At 42.8% G+C, this 17,218-nt stretch overlaps 1 long non-coding RNA gene across 1 annotated transcript in view; it reads left to right on the forward strand.

Moving 5' to 3' along the window:
• Positions 1-17,218, forward strand: part of LOC138285419 (uncharacterized) — a 31,020-nt gene continuing 13,802 nt past the window's right edge. Inside the window, exons 1-2 of the long non-coding RNA XR_011201590.1 lie at positions 1-2,481; positions 9,901-10,554. This is a non-coding gene — a long non-coding RNA (uncharacterized lncRNA). The remainder of the gene's footprint in view (positions 2,482-9,900; positions 10,555-17,218) is intronic.

Consider the following 17,218-nt stretch of genomic DNA (forward strand, 5'->3'; position numbering starts at 1 on the left):
AATTTAATGCTACTAGTAGGCCTGCAGCATTAATTGTGCCACCCAAGTAAGTCGCCCTTAAAAAATTTCTCATGCCTATCATTGCAGAGCCTGTGTATGCAGTTTAAACTGCCATGTAGACTTGTCAATAAGCCTTTAGCCAGGCCCAAATCTTCCTCTTTAATAGATATATGTCACCCCTAGGGTAGGCCCTGGACAGCCTAGAGGGCAGGGTGTAATGTAGTTAAAGAGTAGAACACATACCTTTTAGTTTCACATGTCCTCATGGTGAAAAACTCTGAAATTCATTTTTCACTACTGGAAGGCCTATCTCTTTTATTGGATAACATTTGAGTTGCCTTATTACATTACATTTACAAATGTAACTTCCAAAGAGTAGGAGGTGACCTGTTCATGTCTGGTGTCTCTGAAATCACATTTAAAATCCTATATTATGGTAAAGTCTTATTTTAAATTCTAATTCTGAAAATACCTCTTTTAGAAAGTTGGCATTTTCTTACCTTAGCCATTTGGTGCCTGTAGCCTGTCTCTGGCCATGTGACTGGGTGTAGCAGGGCTTTGTTTATTCCTCCTAGAGTTTCGGTTTGACTTAATGGGTCATCGTGGACAGGATGCGAGGGAGCAGCTGCACACAGCCTCACCTACACCTGGATAGGCTGTGGCCTCTCCACACACAAAGGGCTTAATAACTCTGTATTGTCACTTCAGCCAACTTGGAGCCACGTCAGGGAAGGAAACGGATTCCTTGCATTGCAAAGCCACTGCATAGAAGCTTCGCCCACCTTCCAGAACCTGGACTGCAAAGTATAAATACTGGACCTCAGACATCACTACTTCAGTACACTTTTGGACTTGTAAATACTCTGCCAGGAAGAAGGACTGCTGTGCTGATGAAGGCCTGCCACTCTGTTGGACTGCTGTCTTGCTGCACTCCTGCTCTGCTGACCTGTGTCCGCTACTTTCTTAACTGGGAGTGAGCATGACTGGACCTGCATCTTTCGACCACCTAACCCAGAGTGACTCCATGGGCTAGTTGGCTGGCCTCTTGATTTGAAGTCTTAGGGACATAAAAGACTTCCAACCGCCTTGCATCTGCACCTGGACTCTGCCAACTGTGAATCTGCCCTGCCAAGTGATGCCCCCCCAATCCTGGACCCTTGGACGGGGACCTGAGGTGCTTGCTCCAGCGTAACCGATGCATCATCTGCTGCGGGACCAGACATGATGCATCACTGCTTTTTTCATGGAACAGAACTGGTGCATCACCACAAAGCGTGGGTCAGAACAGACTCACATCGTCGCATCGTGGGACCAGCGCATTGCCTTCGGAATCAAATGGCATAACGCTTTCCCTGGTGAAAGGTTCGCACATCTCTCATCGATGACAGCCTTGGCAATACTGCTGAACCTCTGCATCACTCACACTGCATGTATCAGAAGCAACGCATTATCTCAACTGCACCACACATCTTCAACACCAGTTTTTGCATCACAAGCCCCGTCGACTGGATCCTCAATGTCAACGCACCAGGATCACACACCACACGCTTGATGCATCTCGGAACCAATGCATGACCCCAGCTGTATAATGCACGTGTATTTTGGACCCATGCAATGCTCCACAACCAAGATTTAAGGTACTTTGGTTCAGCAGGCTTAACTAGGTCCCTGTAGCTGACTCGCACTCCATTGCGGCCAGCCTGAACATTTGACTGTACCGGTTTGGTGCGAACAAATATCCCTGGTTGGTTTCGAAATGCTGTTTTACAGTTTATTCTTTAAAAATTCTTAACCCAAGTTGGGATTTTGCTTTTTTTAGTATTGTTTTATTTATTACATTAACTTCTATTTTTCTAACTTGGTGTGGGGTCCTTTTTGTGTGTTGTTTTCATTGTTTGAAGTGTTGCACAAATACTTTACACATTGCCTCTATGTTAAGCCTGACTACTCTGTGCCAAGCTACCATAGGTTGAGCACAGGTTAATTTGGGGTTGCTTGTGCCTTACCATGACTAGGATTGTGGTTGCTGCTTGGCAAGGGCTCACACGCCACTCAACCAGTTACCCAATTTCTAACAAACAGCCAAATGTGTTGACTTTGAGAGCATCAGCACCAATGACATCGGGGGACATCCTGGCAGCAGCTATTAGACCCTTTGCCATCTATTGGTAAGTAGGTCTGGGAAACTCTGATCTTACCTTCTGCATTTCATCATTAGGCTGTTCAGTATCGCAATTATCTATCAAATGTTAAACCTTTTTTTTATTTGTGTTGAAGATTTTTCTTTCTTGTACATATCTCTAATATGTCAGCATTTTTTGTTATTCTTTTTTATAGACTAGCAATATCCATTGAGCAAAATTATTGTCTTTATAGCTGCTAGATCAAGGAATAAATTGGAAGCAACAATTACAAGGACGTAGGTTCAGCAGCTGTCCTCAAAGGTTGTCTCCAAAAATGTAATGCCTGTGGCTGGAGCTGGTGAGTTAACATGGCTGAGATATAATAATACCACCCATGTGTTAGCCCTTCATATTTTTTTTTTTTTTTTTATGTTCACCTGGTACTAACTTTATTATTTATTTGCATAACAATGTTTACTAAAATACTGTTTTGAAATGTAGACATTTTTGATGTAACTCAGCTATGTAGATCTTTTTCTTCCAAGTACTGGGGACATTGCATTGGCCATGATGCTGAACTATCTACAAGCAGAGGATGGTGACCAATCTGAAGAGAAACTCCAATCTTCCTCCAAACAACAATTTCAGCAGACAACACTACTCAATAAGAAATGGAGAAGGAGGAGTGGGAGCTGCTCAAGAAGGGGAAGGGCCTGAATGAGGAGAGAGACACTACTGCCCCACACAGAATGTGAAAACAACTTTTACCTAATCTACAAAACTTGCAAACAACAAGAAAGACATTCATTTTGTAATTTTAGTATTTACATATATAGATAATTACATTGAAAATGTTTTTAAAACTTCATTATTTTTAGGAAAACTAAAATCTGTCCTTGGAAATGGGTGAAATTTAACTAAATGGATTCTTAAAGCACAGAGGAAATTAAAACTTGGAGGAGGTGAGCAAATAATAAAAACATATGAAGAAGCATCAATTTACGAAGCTTTTATACAAAGGAGAACAATCAAAGCACAAGGTAAATAGGCCAAAAAAAGATTCCACTGTCTGAAAATATAAAAAAGTAATAAAGTAATTCCACCAGGGGACTGTTTGAGTAATGTTCCTAGCTTGGGAAAAAAAGCTACTGGCCATCTTCGCTCTCTGTCTTCACCTCAACAATGGTGAAGTCTGTTTCTGATACAGATGTTAAAAGACTGGCCGTGGTGGCAGAACCAGGCACCCCAAGGGAAGAAGGTAAACACCGAATTAGCAGGAGAAACTGGGATGACAGATGAAATGGGAGTTGAGACAACATTAGGTGGGATGGCTTGGCAAGACAGACACAACATAAATACTGCTATCAAGGAAGTCATGAGGCCTCACATAATTCAGAACTGTTCAGTGACCATCTCTCAAAGTATCCAGCCTTCTCCAACTAAGTCCTGGATATCCTGAGAGCTCACTTCATTAATTGCTGGTGGTCTTCTAAGACAAACTCTGGGAGAAGGAGGTGATGGCTGTGCTGGGTTGCAGCTTGAAGTCTCTATGGAATGGTGGAATGGAGTTCTTGTTGGAAAACTTTCTCACATGGTGAGAGATATGTACCCCGGCCTGGAGTGCCCAAGATGCATTGATCTCTGGATCCCTAATACTGATGTTGTTGTCATGGGTGAACACCGATTATGTGTGTGCACCATGACATAGGCTTGTCTCACAAATTGCAGTCTTGTTGACTGGGAGGGGAGCTTATAGCGCAACCCTCATAATGGTGAAAGGCAATTGCCTTTACCAGGAGTTAAGCAGCACAAGCACAGTGGTGGCAGCATGCTATGTAGTGATCTGTAGACGTGAACGGGCCTTTCTACCTGTGTCACTGGAATTAGGCCTGCCATCTCACATATGTAAAGTTCCTCTGCTGTGTGCTTAAGTCACCTTTGGCTGCGGTGTGTGTGCATTGTATGCATGTGCTGGGTGTATGTGTGCCTGTGAGTAGTACAATACATGGAAGAATCTTGGTTCAATTTTGGGAGACCCAGGGCTGACTGGAAGTGGAGAATTCCCCCAGACAGGTTGGTGAATTGCTTCATTTCTGTGAGCTGGCTGCGACACACTGGAGGAAGGAGAGTCAGGCTCTCCAACACACTTCAAAGAGTGCTCTTTGATTGAGGAAGAGGTCACTGGCAAGGGGTGTGGGCACATCTGAGAAACAAGATGTGGCTGAAAAGAAAATAATAAAGACTAGGGCTGAGGCCTTGGGGTAACCTTTTGATACACATATCAATGTGACAGACACCCAGGTGTGAAACTTGATCCCCCCCATGACCTGTATTGTATGGCAGATTTGGAATCACTCATGAGGTGACAGACTGATTTATGGAGAAAAGGCAAGGTAGAGGAGAGGCCACCTCAAAAGGGAGCAGAGTCCAAACTTCAAAGATTCAGACCCAAAATGACATTTTGAGTCTGGAAATGGACTGTAAGAAGGAGAGCTCAAAATCCTCAATATCATCAACTGTCCGGCAGCCAGATGGGATGTGCGAGGAGCAGATGCTCTGCAAGACATCTGCATGTGACCAGCTGGATGATGGGACACAACCCAGGGGCATTCAAGACCACTTGCTCCTGGAGCCTGGAGCACCAGTACCTTTCTGCTTTCCAATACCAGTGTGCCCTCTGAGGAAGAAGATATTGCTGGAGGGAGCAATGTCCAGTGGGAGATCCTGATGAGTGGTTCTCTCTAGTAAGATATGATGAGGTGGCTGCTGCATCGATCCGATCATTGCCTGTGTGTAGCTTTAAGTTGGAGATCCTTTAGCCCAGAGGGGATGGCCATGAAGTTCTCAGTGCCAATCCGGCTGTCATTCATGTGCATTGCATAAGTCAGTGAACGTTATGCCAGATGGGGCCATTGGGAAGAGGAAGCAGCTGCTAAGCCGATTGGGCCATCACCTGAGGGAGGAGCAGGTTTGGTGACCCTGAATGCCAAAGGCGGCACTGTAACAAGACAGGGATCATAGCCTGGTTTATTCTACCATCTCGAGGAGAGACTCAGTGGAGAACACCAAAGGAAACTTACTGTCACTCCAGAGGAGCACCAAGGGCACTCAGCCATGGACCCTGAAGAACTGCATGTGTGATACTCATCAGAGGCAGTCAAGGCAACCACAAGGAAGAAGTTTTCGAAGATCAGATCCAAACAAAACTACAACTATACATACATGTTAGTAATTGTAAATGTTCAGTCCTTTCATAACACACAAGTAACATAAGTTTAAGACAACATGGAATGTTAGAACAGAGCTCTAAAGGAACACATAATCCAACACCTCTCTTAAGATGCATGTGCACTTACGTGAATATTCAAAAATAAACTTATTGTCTGTCTACTGCTCAAACTCTTCCAGCTACGTAGGGAGGGTCAGCCAGGCTGCTCCCAGGACCCTCCTGTACAGTAATGTAATTCATGGGATATCAGAACAGTGGCTGGGAGGACAAGTACAGAATGTCCTTAGCCTTAATTAGGGCCCAGCAACGATGGTCCTCCCAGTGCTTACAACAGAACTTCACCCGCCGGGTGTTGACACCCAATGCTTTGCAGGGCAGGTCAATTGTAGTGTTAAGATGTTTGCTCAGAATGACCTCAAAATGGCAGACTTCCTTGTTCGGTTTGTTGCAGTAGGCAGAGATGTCCACCCAAGTGCAGAGTTCTTCGTCATGCATCTGGGGCAGAGACTCCACATGCATGGCTGAGACTCCCCAGGTGGGAGGGAACTATCTGTATGCAGGAAAGAATGTGAGATACCAAAAACACATGCAGGAGGGAGAACCCTGTGTGTAGAGAAAACCCAAAACAATTGAAAGAATTGCAAAACTGATAACGTAATGCCTGTGTAACTAATGTATGTGTGTACAATAAGGTTTTAGTATGTTTTATCTATATGAGAGTTTGTACCTGTCTTGGTAATGACATTTGTTTGAATGTTTTGGGAAATGAAGAGGCCAATTATTTTTGACTAGAATATAGACTCTTTATGACATTGTGTGAAATAAATAGAGATCCCTGAGAATGGTATGTAAGAACAGTGTGGTAGTAGCCCACCCCTCATCATTGATAAGAGATTGTCCACCCACATAACTGCCGGAACCAAACCAGCATTTCAAGGAAAGAAAATACTTACCTAGCCAATCCTGCATTTGAGTACCCTGATCCCTATTCTGTCCTCCACCCCGAGTGCCTGCCTGGATGTGGTTGTAGATCAGAGTCAAGAGCTATATGAAATGGGCGTTGCATGGCAATGTTGTGCAACACACAACAGGACACAACAGTCTTGCACATAACATCTAGGGGTACCCACCCTTACAGTCAAGGTATCTGAATCACAACGTAAGGATTCCAAAAGTGCATTAAATAATGGCACATGTATGTATGGGTTCTCTGCAACAAAGATGTGATATTTCGTAAAAGAGAGTTCTTTTCTAAATGTAGTATATCATATCTGCTTATATGCAGTGAGTGTCAGGGTAATGTCTTTGTATTGCCCTCTAGTGATTAATGAGTATGTACAAGATGCACATTTAGGCCTAGAGTGAGATGTTCTTACTTACCCCGAGCCATGTCACCAAACTCTCTAACAACCAAGCAACCTGACTGACAGGAGTGGTAGCTGTCATGTGCACTTGCAGACACATCAGATAAGCAGCAGGCACCATAAACATTAGTAAAGCAGAAGTTGCACTGCTGACAGGTTGCACTTTGATGGAGTGCCAGATGTGTATGTTGCAGAAAAGGTGTGCTGTGAGGTGGCTGAAGTGCCGCATGGGTACAGTCAATGGTATCTAGCACATGAGTAAAGTGAGCAAAGGCATAAAATTCCCTTGTCATCCTTTGCCTTTCCACCAGTGAGAGTGGCATGGTGATAAACGTGTGTACTCTGGTGTTGATACATTTCAGTACCTCATAAATGCATTAAAACTGGCTTGCATCTGAGATTCCATCACTGTCAGAGCTGAAAGATCCAGTGGCCATGAAATGGGATCCAGCCACTATTTTGATATAGGTAGGGATAGCCTGAGAGTTAGTTCTAGCTGAAATTAGCTCATGCTCCCAGCCTGCAATCAGGTCGAGGATCACATCAGGTGAGAACCAGCATCTGGCATGACTCTTTACTGGTCATGCAAAAAAATGTTGATCCTTTGCCTGTAAAACATGTCTCCCCTCCCACTCTAATAATTACTCCTCAAAATGAGAGACAGACCAAAAAACACATTCACCTACATAGTGAAGGCATAAAATGTTGTTTGGTGTTTGAGCAGCTGGGCTGTGATTGATTGGTGTGAGGTGTTTCTTCTATAGATGAGTGGTAGAGTTCAGAAAAATCACTCCTTACATTACCTGGTGCATTGTGAGTGTTGTAAACCTTGTTATAATATTCAGAAGCATTTCCTTTGAAGGTAAAATTAGGACTTTAAAATAATATTAGCATATTTATAAAATACAACAGGGTTTGCTTTTTAGAAAGAAATACAAGGGTAAGAAATATTAGCCTTGGCTTAAAATGTAACTGGATTTGATATAAAAAATAAAACAAATGTTTGGGTGATTAAAAAAGGGAAATAAAAGTACATTGAATTTAATTACAAAGTATACAAATTAGGATCTTCAAATACAAAAAAAGTTCCATTATTTTGCAATATATTTCAATAGTTATTTCTTAGCTCCATTGTTCTTTATATCTTGCAGTATCATTTGTGATGATGTGCAGTGTTGGACTTACTCCAGGTCGAGTTGGAACACATTTACTAATGTGCTGGGTTCTTTTTGGCTGCAGTAACTTTAGAAGTACAGTTTGAGAACAGCAATGGTATTCTTCTTTTGTGGGCGGTACTTACCCATCTCTAAACCCCTCCTATTTAGTATTAAGAAATGTTCCTTCCAGAGCTGGACTGGGAACCCAAAGCAGCCCTGGCAATTCTGTCAGACCAGCCCTCGCACAGAGGCTGAAAACGAGAGTGAGTGGGTTACGCTGGATTGCTGCTGAACGCCTGATGCCAACTACGGCCAGTCTGGCCCTGCTCCCTTACATATTTACTACAAAAACGTTTGGGTACATGTGTGAAGATCTCTGCACTCTGGCAATGATCTCTGCCAAGAAAAGATAGGAGAAGCAGAGGCAGGCACCCCACACATAAATTGGTTAATTGCATTTTGTAGTATCCGAGTAGCACTATTGTACTACTAAACGAACTACAGAATGCAGTTTATGAAAAGACCTGTAAGTGTGTAACGCACGGCTGTTTGTTACCTACATGCAATCCTTCTCTTGCATGCTCGGAGGACCTACTTCTGTGCCACATCTGGTTAAGTTCATTGTGACAACAGTGATGACTAATTTACAACCTACAAATATGCTGCTTTAAACAAGCGTTGGCCTGTAAACCAATAGACATTAGAGAGCACACAACTAATGTGTTTATTGCCATCATTCACTACACGAAGTGCAATTGATCTCTGCTTAAAGTCCAGTTGTTAATTGTTAGTAAAAGGGGAAATCTGTACAGGCGTTTTGTAGCCTAGGGTTTGACTTCATAATTCACCGTGTCAGTTGCACTAAAGAAAAGATAAATTGAAGCCGCATGCTTACATACCTTTAACAAGTGCTTGGAAATTAGTTTATAAACCCCAAAGACCCCGGCAGTCTGTGTTTAAGTGCCTGATAAAAACAGCCGTCTGATTGTATCTGGACTCGTGTCACTGACAGGGAAACAGAGTTAAATACAAGAAAGCACTTGTTTGTGCTGTTGTCCTGGCAGGTCTCTCATTCGAATTCCACTGATAAGAGTTTAATCATCCTCTAATCTCGTTATCACTTCTTGGGTGTTGATCAATTTTAAGTGCTTAACGTTTTGCAGAACCCCTTCAGAAATTTTCACTTCAAAGTCAGATGCAGAACATGCCAGTGCTCCTAATCTTGCTGTTCCATTAATCTGGTTGAGAATGGATAGCTGTCATCAGTATGGCAGGTTTCATGATAGAGAAGTGCAAAACTGTTTCTACTTCATACTTCGCCGACTTCCATCCGAAAGGGAAAGACATTTTCATCATGGCCGCCAAGTTTTCCCTAGGTAAATGTGAGACTTACTTCTGCAAAATTATATATTTTTGTATCTGTAGAGTCTGTGTGATTCACTAAGGCATATAACACACTGATACGTGCATTTTGCATGATATGTACATTGATCACGTACGCATTCTGATAGCGACTGTATGGTTGTCCTGCCCAGGGAAATGTCAGGGTAGTGCCAAGCTAATGCAATGAATACAATGCAACACAACCCTCCAATACCGAATGTGCGAGAATCAATTACAGTAAACTTAAGTCACTGTCATGAATTTTGATCTGTGCGATACTATTGTATCACATGTCAGACATTTGATGTCAGGTAGTCGCCAACAGAACACTATAGAAACAAAAAATGCAAACAAGAGGTAAAATGTGCAGCTGCACTGTTACAGTGCGTTACTATTAATAACGGTGCAATAAGGTTACTCTTAATATTGCTTCGGGTATTAGCCCCTTGTTTACCAGAGGACTCTGTATTGACATTTTTGGGGGAATTCACTAACAGGGGTAGTTCTAGTTTGTAACTCTGTTTAGCATGAACCATGTGCCAGGTGGCATTAGAACACTTTACGGAAATCCGATTAAGACAAATGTAGCACGATATTAATACCGAATTATGCATATAAAGCATTTCTATATTTCTGTTTTACAGATGTGGAGTACAGCATAGCGCTGACAGAGAAAATACCTACAATGAATGACATGAAGGAATAACAAGAGTCCCAAAGCAGAGAGAGAGCCTCCTGCATTTCTAGCATAATAGTGGGCATTAAGAGGATCGGGAGAGAACATGTATCCTAAATAGAAGGCCAGATAGCATGTAAAGGGCATACATACCCAGGCTTTGGGGCAAGGGAGTTTCAGAGACTCCAGTCACGTCCTGTGAATGATTGTTCCACGTTGCAGCGTTTTTTAAAACACGACTGTTTCAAGAGGAGGAGACCCCTGAGAAGTTCATTTTCTGAGCCGGGGTACCAGGGAGTACAAGTGTGCAGAATTCTATGCACCATGCAGGACATTTTGCAAATGTACTTTGTATTAATAGGTAGCCATTGCAGCATGTTATGGACGCAGATAATATGACCAAACTGCAGCTATCTGAGACAAAGCAGGCCGCAGCCAATAGGACAGCCCTACGAGAGGGAATTACCATACTCTAACCTTGATACTTATGCACTTCTGCACAATCCCCTAAAGTCGGTTATCCTAATTATCCAAATTTGGGGGTAGAATACGAATTGCCACATTCCAAATCAGCTGATATTTGTTGGACATGAAGACACCAGATCCATAGATCTCGGTCCTGGTAAGTATATCCATTCCAGTAACTGTCTCTTATGAGATTCCAGGCCTATAATTTTGGAAAACGTGATAGCCCTATTTAATGAGTTCCATCCCACATGCAATTCCTGATTTCAGGCCTGATGCGGTGTTATGGAGAGCCTTCCTGCGCTCATCAAAACTTAGATTCAGGAGGAGCATATCTCTCCAGGGAATGCCTTTCCTTCTGACTCACAATAAAGACCAGAAGGAAGCTAGAGCAAAGTTTTGGAATGAACTTTCTGCAGTTCTGGGGCTAGAACATAACAATACGAGTTTTAACCCCTTAGCAGCCAAGGACGTAACGGTTACGTCCTTGACTGCGGCGCTGAGGTGCCAAGTCTTGACTGTGGCGCTGCGGCGCCAAGGACGTAACCGTTACGTCCCTGACCTGGCTCATGGGGGGATCATAGGAGCCTCTTTCCACCTCTGACCCGCTCCCCCCAGTGAGGCTGCCCCTCACACTGGAAGCTCAGCTTCCAGCGTGGATCGGAAGAGAAATGCAAAAGCATTTCTCTTCCGATCATGTGCTGGGGACGGAAGAGGCATCAAAGGAAAGGAAAGGTCTTTCCTTTCCTTTGATGTCTCTCTGAGCATTTCTGCTGCCCCATTGTGAAGATATCGGCAGCATAAATGCCCACTAGACACCAGGGAATATTTTAAAAACATTTTTTATGGTGAGTGTAATATGCATGAGGGGAGCGACCCATTGAGCAAGGGTTGATCGGGGGGGGGGCATTTTTTAGAAGGCCTTTTCTGCCCCCCTGGGGGCAGATCGCCTATCTTAATTAGGCTGATCTGCCCCTGTGGGGTCAGAACCCACTAGACACCAGGGATGTTTTTTTATTTTTTTATTCTTGGTTTAGGTAGAAGGAGAGCGGCCCCTTAGGCAAGGGCCGCTCCCCAGGGGGACAGTTTATTATTAGGCCTTTCCTGCACCCCTGGGGCAGATCGGCCTATTGTAATTAGGCCAATCTGCCCCCGGAGGGGCAGAAATCACTTGGCACCAGGGATTTTTTGTTTTGTTTATTTTGTTCTACAGATGGGGAGCGACCCCTTAGACAAGGGTCGCTCCCTTTTGGGACAAATTTATTTCAGGCCATTTCTGCCCCCCCTCGGGGGAAAATCAGCCTATTTTTCTTAGGCTAATCTGCCGCCAAGGGGAGCAGAAACCACCAAGACACCAGGGATTTTAATTTTTTTGAGACAATTTCACACAAGGGGAGCGACCCCTTTGGCAAGGGTCGCTCCCCGGGGGGGCAAATTTATTTTAGGACATTTCTGCCCTCCCACTTAGGCACCAGGGACTGGTGTGTGTGTGTGTATTGTTTTGGGTGGGGCAGCCCCTTGGGCAAGGGTTGCTCCCCAAGGTGGCAAATTACTGTTGGCCATTTCTGCCCCTCTTGGGGGCAGATCGGCCTATTTTTGTAAGGCCCTTCTGCCCCCAGGGCAGGGAATTTGTTTTAAAAAAAGAGAGTAGGGGAATTGCCATACCCCCCATACCAACTAAATGGGGACAAAGTTGTTTTGCCCAACGATGGGCAGATGGGGCAATTGCCCCCGATCCACTCCCTGGGGAGGCAGAAAGCCTACTAGATGACAGGGAATTTTAAAAAAATAAAAAAATAGTGGGGTGGTGGCTACCAACCAGTATTGGCATGGTTATGACCCCACCCCAACTGAAGGGGATAATAGTCTTTCAGCTCTCCCCCTGTACATGAAAACATCTTATCCCATGGCAAGCAAGAGGACATTTGATTATTTTGGGTTTTGGTTTTACATATGGGCCATGAGAGCTTTTTTAACTCTCAAAATGGTCCCACTTGGAATGGTGAGGGCTGCACTTTTAGTCTTTAGGACACTACCATGTATAAAAATCTATGAGACCGAGAACATCTGAAAACTAACCATGTAGGTGAGTCCCGGGTGGTGTGCTTCACTTGCACCCCACACCATTTTCTTACCCACACTGCCCTGCAAACCTCCAACTTTGCTGGAACTCACACATTTTTCCCACATTTTTTAGATGGAACCTTCTGGAATCTGCAGGAATCCACAAAATTCCTACCACCCAGCATTGTTGCATCTCTACTGATAAAAATTCTGCTCCACTTGTCAGCCTAAAAATGTTTTTTTCAAACTGCCCTTTTGGACCCACTTTGGTTCCCCCTCAATTTTGACATGTTTTTGGCTCTTCCCTGTCACAGACACTTGGCCCACTTACACAAGTGAGATATAAGTTTTACAAGGCGACTGACGGGAATGTTGGGAGGAAGGAAACTTGTGCCGCTGTGGTGATCCCACACAGAAATGTGGGAAAAATATGATTTATTAGCTAAATTTCAGGTGTGCTGAGGATTCTGGGTAAGAAAACACTGGGGGATCCACGCAAGTCACTCCTCCCTGCACTACCTCGGGTGTCTAGTTTTCAGAAATGTTTGGGTTTGGTAGGTTTCCTTATATGGCTGCTGAGCCCAGGACCAAAAATGCAGATGCCTCCCCTGCAAAAACAGGTAGTTTTGAATTTGTTAATTGTGATGTGTCCACATAGTGTTTTGGGGCATTTCCTTCCGCTGGCACTAGGCCTACCCACACAAGTGAGGTACCATTTTTATTGGGAGACTTGGCAGAATGCTGGGTGGAAGGAAATTTGTGGCTCCTCTCAGATTCCAGAACTTTCTGTCACTGAAATGTGTGGAAAAAGTGTTTTTTTTGCCAAATGTTGAGGTTTGCAAAGGATTCTGGGTAACAGAACCTGGTGAGAGCCCCACATGTCACCCCATCTTGGATTCCCATAGGTGTCTAGTTTTCAAAAATGCATAGATTTGGTAGGTTTTCCTAGGTGCCAGCTGAACTAGAGTCTAAAATCCACAGCTAGGCACTTTGCAAAAAACAGGTCTGTTTTCTTTAGGAAAATGTGATGTGTCCACGTTGTGTTTTGGGGCGTTTCCTGTCGCGGGCGCTAGGCCTACCCACACAAGTGAGGGACAGTTATTATCGGGAGACTTGGTAGAATGCCAGGTGGAAGGAAATGTGTGGCTCCTCTCAGATTCCTGAACTTTCTGTCACCAAAATGTGTGGCAAAAGTGTTTTTTGCCAAATTTTGAGTTTTGCAAATGATTCTGGGTAACAGAGCCTGGTGAGAGCCCCACAAGTCACCCCATCTTTGATTCCCCTAGGTGTCTAGTATAAAAAATGCACAGGTTTGCTAGGTTTTCCTAAGTGCCAGCTGTGCTAGAGGCCAAAATCCACAGCTAGGCACTTTGCAAACAAATCTCTGTTTTCTTTGGGAAAATGTGATGTGTCCACGTTGTGTTTTGGGGCATTTCCTGTCGCCGGCACTAGGCCTACCCACACAAGTGAGATACAATTTTTATCTGGAGACTTGGGGGAACGCTGGGTGGAAGGACATTTGTGGCTCCTCTCAGATTCAAAAAATTTCTGTCACTGAAATGTGTGGAAAAGGTGTTTTTTGCCAAATTTTGAGGTTTGCAAATGATTTTGGGTAACAGAGCCTGGTGAGAGCCTCACAAGTCACCCCATCTTGGATTCCCGTTCGTGTCTGGGTTTAAAAAATGCATAGGTTTGGTAGGTTTCCCTATGTGCCGGCTGAACTAGAGGCCAAAATCCACAGCTAGGCACTTTCCAAAAAACAAGTCAGATTTCAATGTAAAAATGTGATGTGTCCATGTTGCGTTTCCTGTCACGGGCATTGGGCTTACCCACACAAGTGAGGTACAATTTGTATTGGGAGACTTCGGGGAACACAGAATAGCTGAACAAGTGTTATTGCCCCTTGTCTTTCTCTTCATGTTTTCCTTCCAAACGTAAGACAGTGTGTAAAAGAGATGTCTATTTGAGAAATGCCCTGTAATTCACATGCCAGTATGGGCACCCCGGAATTCAGAGATGTGCAAATAACCACTGCTTCTCAACACCTTATCTTGAGCCCATTTTGGAAATACAAAGGTTTCCTTGCTACCTTTTTTTCACTCTTTATATTTCACCAAATTAACTGCTATATACCCGGTATACAATGAAAACCCATTGCAACGTGCAGTTCCTTTACTGGCTCTGGGTACATAGGGTTCTTGATGAACCTACACACCCTATATATCCCCGCAACCAGAAGAGTCCAGCAGACGTAACAGTATATTACTTTTGAAAATCTGACATGGCAGGAAAAAGTAACAGAGTAAAACGTTGAGAAAAATTGCTTTTTTTTCACCTCAATTTCAATATTTTTTATTTCAACTGTTATTTTCTGTAGGAAAACCTTGTAGGATCTACACAAATGACTCTTTTGTGGATTCAGAATGTTGTCTACTTTCCAGAAATGTTTAGCTCTCTGGGATCCAGCATTCGTTTCACACCATTTTCTGTCACTAAATGGAAGGAGGCAAAAAGCACAAAAAATAGTAAAAATGGGGTATATCCCAGTAAAATGCCAAAATTGTGTTGGAAAATGTGGTTTTCTGATTCAAGTCTGCCTGTTCCTGAAAGCTGGGAAGATGGTGATTTTAGCTCCGCAAACTCTTTGTTGATGCCCTTTTTAGGGAAAAAGTCACAAGTCTCCATATGCAGCCCTTTTTCCCATTTAAAATAAAATAAAAAATGAAATTTTCGCTGTATTTTGGTTAATTTCTTGGTCTCCTCCAGGGGAACCCTCAAACTTTGGGTACCTCTAGAATCCCTAGGATGTCAGAAAAAAAGGACGCAAATTTGCCATGGGTATTTTATGTGGACAAAAAGTTATGAGGGCCTAAGCGCAAACTGCCCCAAATTGCCCAAAAAGGCCTAGCACCTGAGGGGGAAAACGCCTGGCAGCGAAGGGGGTTAAGTAGTAATTAAAGCAGCAAACTCTCTAGCTATGGGCATCAATGACAAATGACATTGACGCTGGATTTTTTTCAACTCTCTTTATAATTGCTTTCATTTTTCTGTGTTCCTTTTGGTTGTTTTACTTCACTGTAAATAGGCTACTTTCTGCCTATAATTATGCATTATTTCTTATCACATCTCTGTTGATTGTTTATGTCATTCAAAGAAAGAATTTGTTGTAGTTGTGTTTTTGTTATTTGATATTGTTATACTTTATGAGCTAGATGTACTAAACACCGGTCGCAATTTGTGATCAATCTTTTTACAACCAGTGTATTTTGCCCACCGACTACTAATAGGTTAGTTCACAAAATACCAAATCGTAGTGAGTCACAATCCAATCTACCGCATGAATGTTAATAAGGTAGATCACAAATTGTGACCCACTATGATTTGCTGTCTTCAAAGGAATGGTGGCCTGCTGGGATCAGCAGACCACCATGTCTGTGATTGCTGTTAAATAAAGCAGTCATTTTTTTCTTTAAATACAGCCCGTTTTCCTTAACGGCAAACAGTATGTGTCTAAAAAGGAAACAAAAATGTATGCAAACATTCTAGGGTACTGCCTACTCTTAAAACTGTTCTTTAGTCAACACACCCTATGTGAATGGGTTACCACTGCTTTTCTGTAATTGGCAAAATGTTAATACTTTGCAACCAGAATCTGGTTGCAAAATCCTATTACATCCCATTCCGAATCGCTGTTTTGGAACGGACACCCTGAACATGCCCCTTCCAAATATCATTTGGGAATCTAATCGCAAACCCAAATTGCAATTCGGTAATGGGTATCCAAATCCTAATTCTTATTTAGTACATACCAAATAGTCATTTTGTGTCGCAAATGGTCCAGTTTTGTGAAATGGACTCTTTGCGACCATAAAAGTCTTGGCGCATCCAACCCTGTATCTTTTATTTTTTACTGCACCTTGAAGCTGGACCCGGAAATTAATTGTGATTACAAATAAACAAACTTCTTTACTTGGTTATGCACCAAACTAACAAACAGATTAATCAAGCATAGGTATTCATTCTGGGAAAGGGCATCCACCTGGCCATTTTTTACAGGATGTGTGTAATAGAGTGTTTCATAAATTAATATGTAATTTCAAAAAAGGAAAGATTATACTGTAACAAAATCAAAAAGAAAGACCCATTTTTCAAAGCCATACATATCCTTACTGTTTGAAACGTAGATGTAGTAAACAAGCATAACTTATAAATGAGAGTAAACAGCATGAAGATAAGCAAATTAATTACAATATGCACTCTTTATGCATGGGTCATAGTGGAATGTGTGTGGAACATTAGTAAACTACAGTCATATATTCAAAAAAATATCCAATTGAATATTTATTGCTTGTCCAAGTCTTTGTGCATTGAGGTTTTCGGTGGTTTCTCTGTGCGGCTGCGAGAACATGGGCAAATAAGGCTGTATATTTGCTGTCTTTTCAAATGTTTTGGTTGCAAAGAACCTGCACTCTTAAGACTCCTTACTGTTTTTCAGTGAGAGCTGATGTGGTCGTAGCAAAGGAATTATGTCTACTGCAGAAATTAAAAGTGCGCCTTTCATAAAGGTGTTGATGGAAAACTAGCCATTTTTATATTACAAGGGCAGTCTTGAAAATAGTCACCAGTGTTTATGCCTTTGCAGTTGTGTTGTCGAACAAATATGATGGAGACATTTAACTTCCACAGTTCAGTCATCGATACAAGACCACTGAGAAATTGACCATCCTCCATTAGAAATATTATGCCCCATGTTGTAA

Source organism: Pleurodeles waltl, chromosome 1_1 (genome assembly GCF_031143425.1).
Source record: "Pleurodeles waltl isolate 20211129_DDA chromosome 1_1, aPleWal1.hap1.20221129, whole genome shotgun sequence".
Classification (NCBI taxonomy): Eukaryota; Metazoa; Chordata; class Amphibia; order Caudata; family Salamandridae; genus Pleurodeles; species Pleurodeles waltl.